Source organism: Vespa velutina, chromosome 15 (genome assembly GCF_912470025.1).
Source record: "Vespa velutina chromosome 15, iVesVel2.1, whole genome shotgun sequence".
NCBI lineage: Eukaryota > Metazoa > Arthropoda > Insecta > Hymenoptera > Vespidae > Vespa > Vespa velutina.
In genome coordinates this window covers 3,975,954-3,983,935 of record NC_062202.1, presented here as the reverse complement: position 1 = coordinate 3,983,935, position 7,982 = coordinate 3,975,954, and positions in this window count along the sequence as shown.

The window sequence follows — 7,982 nt, the reverse complement described above, 5'->3', positions numbered from 1 at the left end:
AATCAAACGAATAGCTTTCAGTATCCTAACTGGACGCAAGAGGATACGAAAAGTGACCATCCTATAAAAAAGAGTGATTTCGAGTGTGGTGTGTAGCTTGATTAATGCGATCCACTATACTCGCCCTCTATATGGACCGACATTATCTCATTTGCATTTGCATCGACACGGACCACCGTGACCCAAACTCGCAGAGATTCCTCTCTTCTTTTTTCTTTTCTTTTTTTTTTTTTTTTTTTTGCTTTTTATTTTTCTTTTCTTTTCTTTTCTTTTCACCCTTTAAATGGCTGGTATCTCCCGATCCTTCTTAAGTATTTCTTTTTAACAATTCGATTTGCCATTTCCATCGCACCTTTTCGTTCTCTTCAAAATTTCATTATTTGATATTTCTCTTCAAAAATTAATTTCCTCTGTGTGTTGACATTACCAATAAGTAATGCTTAAAAAAGGGAACACATACATACACACGCGCGCACACACACATATATACATACAGGTACACAATATATAATTTATTTGCATATTTAGCTGTAAATATATTGCAAAATTTATTCCTTCTTTCTAATCCAGTGTCTGTAATTTTTCTTATAAAAAAGAAAAGAAAAAAAAAAAAGAAAAAGAGATAAAAAAAGAAAAAGCAGAAAAAAAGAAAAGTAAAAAAAGCACATATTAGAAGCGATCTTTATGTTTGTACTTCATTGAAGATAATCTACCTTTGCAATCTCGGTAAATGTTCAGATAAGATATATAAAAGAAAAGGTAAGAATCATTTTCACGTATTGTTATGTAGGTGTATGCACACACATACACACAACACACACGAGAGAGAGAGAGAGAGAGAGAGAGAGAGAGAGAGAGAGAGAGAGAGAGAGAGAGAGAGAGAGAGAGAGAGAGAGAGAGATACGTACTCACATACTTAATTGTAATTGTGTTGTGTTATCCTTGGCTCGTGACTCGGAAGTAGGAGACGACGTTGCTCCGCACGAAGAGATCTCGCAATCGCGTGGGCGTTTATCGGCGACCTGTTTAAGACAGGCGACGGTTAGTGGATTCAATGATCGTGTAATTGCCGACAAGAAACCGGACGGTCGCTTCTTTATACCTCGGCCCCGCCGCACCATAGTCCTGCGACGACGATGTTCCTCCGCGTTCTTTTAAATTTTCTTAACGATTACGGCAAACGGACGTATATATACATATATATATATATATATATATATATATATATATATATATATATATGTGTGTGTGTTCCTATATCCACGTGTGCATGTGTATATGTGTATATTTCGTCAAACGAAATATACATCGAATGATTGAAACGTTTCGAAATTTTTTTTCTTTGATCTCTTCATATTCTTTTATTTATTTATTTTATTTTATTTTATTTTTTTTTTTTCGTGCTCGTTTTTTTCTCCTTTTTTTTCTCTCGTCAAATCTTATTCCAACTTTCGATTTCGTATATATTTTTCTTTCTTTCCTTTTCTTTTTTTTTTTCTCTCTCTCTTTTCTAACTAACAGTTTCTAATCGCTTTTAATGTATCTCGAAGTTAATCGGAGGAGAGAGGGGGGCGGGGGGTGGGAGACGGGGATGGTAATGACGTAACGAATGAATTACATGCAATGATACTTTATACGGATTTATAAAGTTTATAATATCTAATCTCAATCTTAATCATAATTTGTGTTTTCATTTCGTCAATCGAGAATCAAAGATTTATCCAACTTTTCGATATACATATAAACGTTATGTATCTAGTAGAGCAAAGGAATGGAATGGAAATGAATTTAAATCGTTGTAACATTTGAAAGAATTTTTATAGGACAGAGACCGACCGACCGACTACTACTTGTTAGACGGAAACGTTTCGTTTAGAATTTATTCGCACTTTTCTCTCTCTCTCTCTCTCTCTCTCTCGCTCTCTCTCTCTCTCTCTCTTTCTTTCTTTCTTTCACCTTTTCCTTTCTCCCTTTTACGCGTTATTCTCAACACCAACAATCCAATAGTATAACGGCAAACGGTGAACGCGAAAAGCCAATAAAAAAGCGATCGTAAATTTAACGAGTCGTAATTCATTGTACTTAGCGAAAATCTTTCTTCGGACGTCATCGAAATAGAAATTTCCACTCTCTCGAGCATTCTCACGCTTTCCTACTGCAACTGTTAAATATAAAGAGAAAAAGAGAAAGAAAAAGACGGATAAAGAGCGAGAAAGGGAAAGAGAAAGAGAGAGAGAGAGAGAGAGAGAGAGAGAGAGAGAGAGAGGAAAAAAGACCCAACACGATCGACGATTTAATTTAAAATCACGACGAAAGCTCCGTCTCTTTGAGAGAAATCTTTAACCGCGATAAAAAAAAAAAACAAAACAAAAAAAGAAAGAGAGAAAAGGAAAAAAAAAAAGAAAAGAAAAAAGAAAAAGAAAAAAAAATAGGGAGTATTTTTGAAAAGTAAACTTTGCTCACGCCTACGCCGATGAGGGGCACGCGCGCGCTTTTACACGCACCTGCGTGCGTGCCCACGAGATCGCTAGGGTTAATGCGATGACTAATAATTAAAACGCAATTTCGCGAAGGAGAAAGGCAAGACGAGTTCGCGATTATAAAGCCGATGCTGCGCCTATCTTCTCGTAACGGTCTAGTAAATGGACATTAAGTTCCGCCTATCGATGAAAAAGAGAGAGAGAGAGAGAGAGAGAGAGAGAGAATGATACAACACCTAAGAAATAAAAAAAAAAAAAAAAAGGAAAAGAAAGGAAGAAAGGAAGAAGAGGGAAAAAAAGAGAGAGAGAGAGAGAGATAAACTCGATTAAAATTCATCTTCGATTCATTCACGCGTTAATGTTAAGATAATACGATGAGTCTTATCATATTACTGACAGTTCTATTCAATAATAATTTTATAATACAATTTTAATTGATAAATTTAATTGGAAATATTAAAAGTTCAATTATCAAATCGTAGTTTTCTCTTTATTTGTATATAAATATTGTACTAATATTTTATATATAAAAAAGAAAACTTTTTAATAATTTTCACGTATATACAAACACAAAATTCTCAATTTTCATTATTATATTATATATATTTTTATTATTATATTACATATATATTTATTGTTATATTATATATATATATTGTCAACAAAAAAAAGAAAAAAAAAAAAAGGTTCATATATTATACTTTAAATAGTAAAACTAATATCTCTTGGTGCAATGACTGTCGATAAAAGAGGCTTTCTAGTAACTTCAGAAGGACTTTAATCGGGGCATTAAGGCCCCGATAGCGATGCACGGTAGCTCAAGCCGCCCGGGGATAGCCTAACCGTGCTCTCGCACGCGATCCTCACCCATCGACGTGATTTACTTTCCTATCCCACGGGATATTACGAGGAAGACGAAGCTTCTCGGTCTGGGTAAGCGCGACACCAACGGAGATATATTCTTAACATTAATCTTTAACGTTAAAAGGGAACGCGATATACCACCGACGATTTATTAGGGACATTAACGTTTCGCGAAAACGTATAAACGTTTGCCGCATGCATCGATCAAAAACCCTTACATAGATCCCAGTATTACTTTCATTTTAATCTAAGAGATCTATCGATGAATTACGTACAAAATCCGATAAGGGAGGGGGAAGAAAAAAAAGAAAATGATAGAAAAAAAAAATAACAAATAGACACGCACACGTGGATGTTATATAAAATTAGAACGCGGCATGCTTCCTTATCTATTTGAAATTTTTGATCTTTGATATGCCTTTTTTTTCCTCTCTTTTCTTGTTTTCTTTTTTTTTTTTTTTTGCTTGTTTCTTTTTCCTTTTTTAAGAAAATAATTTATAATCCATTTTCTATGGAATGTAATTAGACGAAGAAAAAAAACATACGATATTCGTAGCAATTATTCTTATCTATACATCATAACAAATGAGAACAACAATTATTAATTGCGTAAGATACGATTTAAGAACGATATGTGTAACTATTTCATTCGCCGTTCATATCTCTTTGATAAAATAATATCTTGTAATTTTACATATATATATATACATGTGTGTGTGTGTGTGTGTATAATATTTGAAAAAATATTGAAACGAGGATAGATCCTCGTAAAGTTATTCCTTTTATCCTGATTCTTGTAAAGTAATTACTTCCTTTTAAAACGATTCATTTTTCATTTCACATATTTATACGATGTTTCATTCAAGAGATATTTATGAGATAATACGAATGAGTTTGTATCAATTTTACATGTCTACGTTAATATATCTATAATATATATATATATATACACACATATATATATATATATATATATATATATATATATACATATACGTAAACATGTACGTGATCTACGTGACATTGTATATTTATGTGTGTATCACTCTCTCCATTTAAGTGTCGTATTGAATGAGGAGACGCGTTCAGAAAATCAACACGACATTCTTCCATGAACTTTTAACTTTTGAATATCAAAATATTTCCAAGAATTTATCTAGGTTTTTCTTATACGGTATTTCCGAGAAACAATGAAAATCGATCGATATCACGTAAATACGTGAAACGAAAACAAACATAAAAGTACTAAAGTACGATGTTAGTACGTACGTAGGCCAGTCTACGAGTATCGTTCAAGGAGTACACACGTAAGTTTTATACATAGATCCGTATCATTACAAATTTCTAATTCTAATTAAATAATTTGTTATAAATCATATTACTTTATCTACGTTTTAATAAAAACAATAACGATAGACGACGATATTCACTTCTTTTTTTTTGTTTATACGTTTTTATATCTTTTATAAATTTTTCTCTCCTTTCTCATACATTTTTAAACTTTTCTTACATAAATCGAATTAATACGATAGAACTTATTAACGATACATCTATTTTTATTATTTATTTGTTAATTTGAAAGAAAAATAGTTCGTTCGTTTTATGATCTTTTAATTTATTTAATTGTATAATAATAAATAATAAATAAACAAACAATAGATTTCAATGAAGAATTCTCGAATAATTTAGAATTAAAAGAATTAATTATTATATAGTAATCAGCGATTACGTTACATTGCGTGATATTTAATATTTAATATTTTAAGAAAGAAGAGAAGGAGGAAGGAAAAAAGAGAAAAGGATAAAGTGAAAAGAAAAAAAGAAAATAAAGAAAAAACGATAAAAAAACGATGACATCTTTTTACTTCGCAATGTAAAAATATGTCATCGTAACGTTAAAGAAATTATTCAATTATTATACAGACAATATGATAGATTACTTTATAATACGTAATAAATTTAATAATTTCAATCGTCAACATTTAACGATATCCACATCTATCCAAGTTAATTCTTTATTATAAATATAAGCTAAAGAGAGAGATTTGAAAGGGAGCAAAAAAAAAAAAGAAAAAAGAGAAGAAAAGAAAAGAAGATCCATTTACTTCATAATGTAAAAAAATCATCACGTGTCATCATTCATATCGATAATATATATTGTTTTGATATTAATTATTATACACATATAATATCAGAGCGATTACATTGCAATATCTAACAATTAATATTTTCAATCGTTAACGTGTAATCTATCAAAGTTAATTGTTATTATTAATCTATGAGCGTAAAGGAGAGAAGAAAAAAAAAGAGAAGAAAGGAAAGAAGAGAATAAAAAAAAAAAAAGAAAAAAAAAAAAAGTAAAGAAAAAGAAAAAGAGAAAAACGAAAGGAGGAAACAAGAAAGGAAAAAAAGAAAATCCTTTTTACTTCGCATTCGAACGGAGTTATTAATTATCACCGTTCTAGAACGCTATTCTCCCAACATAATTGAAATATTAGCAAGCGAGTATAGCGCTTACACGCGCTTTAAGACTCAACGATCTAATTAGCAGAACGAAACGAGCTCGCGTTCTCGCTCCCTCTCTTTCTTTGCGTGAGCGTGAACGTGCGCATGGTTATAAAGAGGTAACCGTCGATTCTTAACCCCAGGACACGATTATTAATCGCGCGTGAGCTAATGACGAGACGGTCGATGTGTATACGCGTATGCTAATGAAGACTCCTCTATCGTTTTCTCTCTCTCTCTCTCTCTCTCTCTCTCTCTCTCTCTCTCTCTCTTTCTTTCTCTAACGTTTCACGCACGCGTTTTACAATAAGAGAGTGCGAGTTTTGGCTCGTTCGTAATAACGAGTGTAGAACCGATTAGCTTGGCGAACCCTTCCTACCTTCGAACACAACAGAGAATATTCCTCAATGTCGTACCGGTGCCGATGAAGACCTCATCGAAAGGGTTGCGTCTATCTTCCGTCTTTCTTTATGTGTATATATATATATTCTTTATATATGTATATGTGTATATATATTATATATTCTCTACATATATATATATATATCTTTCTCTCTTTCAGCGAACCTTAACTGCAAGCAGTTGCATCGATATACAGGGTGTTTCTGAATTAAAAGTTAATAAGGATTATAGTCAATAATGGATTTATATCGCTTGGAAAATAATTTTAATAAATCGATAATTTGGGAAAGCGAGAGTCGATTAATTTTTAACGATTGATTCTTTCGAAAGGTAAGCTTGAGATTATATCTACGTACTGTCGTTAAAGTCTCCCTCCCCCCTCCTCCCATTACGTTTACGAGATCTAAAATTGTATATTAAGAAACACCCTATATATAACATCGAAGCAGTCTCACTCTCACCTTCGACCGTGGTGATCGGTCAAAGTGCGAAATCCTTATAATAACTTGAAACTCGTTGGGAACGTTAATTAGATGTCATGTATACTCTCTCTCTCTCTCTCTCTCTCTCTCTCTCTCTCTCTCTCTCTCTCTCTCTCTCTCTCTCTCTCTACTTGATTTTTTATAAGTTATATGTTACTCCAAAAACATCAAAACAAAAGAAAAAAAGGAAGGAGGTACAATGTCTGATGATCGAATAGAAAAGAAAAAAGAGAAAAAAAATGTACTTTTTGGATAGAATACTCGTTAATTACAGGTGAGTTATATCGAAGATGACGTATGTATTTACGAAGAAAATACAAGGTAAATCGAGTCCGTGTACACGAAGTTTGGCCGTAATTACGAATAAAAGTTTCAATTAACTCTCGCGAGCTTTTAAACGTGGCTACATTCTCGTTTCATGATTCATAGGCCATATAATCGCGCGGAGACTTCACCGATGATGATGATAATGATGATGATGATGATGATGATGATGATGATGATGATGATGATGATGACGACGATGGTGATGCTGATCGGCGAACGAGATATCGTTGTAAGATAAGACATTGAAAACGAAAGAGAGAAGAGAAATAGTGAGAGAGAGAGAGAGAGAGAGAACACAGTGATGACAGTGAGAAGAAGAAGAAGAAGAAGAAGAGGAGAAAGAAGAGGAGGAGGAGGAAGAAGAAGAAGGCGAACACCTTTCACTTTGTTTTCTCATACAGAACATTACGTTCGAATACGATACGGACTCAACAATAAAACAGGATCCGTCCTTATCTTTTTCTTTTTTTTTTCTTTCTTATTTCTTTTTTTTTTTTAATTATTATCATCATTACCTTGTATTTATTTATTTATTCATTCATTCAATCATTCACTCATTCATTTGTTTATTTATTTCTTCGTGCATCTTTCCTCCTTTCTCTTCTTCTTTTTTTTTTTATTATACTTATTTTTCTCTTTTTTTTTTATATTCCTTTTCATTTTCTTCCTTCGCTCTTTTCATAAACCTCAATGTCGGCCACCTGAATTTTCACGTGGCCGCGCGAACTTTCCTCAACGATGATAAAATACGAGCCTCTCCTTCGGTGGATCGTAAGAGACGACGACGACGACGACGACGACGACAACGTTGTCGTCGTTTAAAGGAACGTCGCAAATCAAAAGAGGAAAATCGTCTTCTCGCCCGGTCACAGGTAAGCACTTTAACTTTTGTTATTTATCACCATCTCGATCGAGCGATACA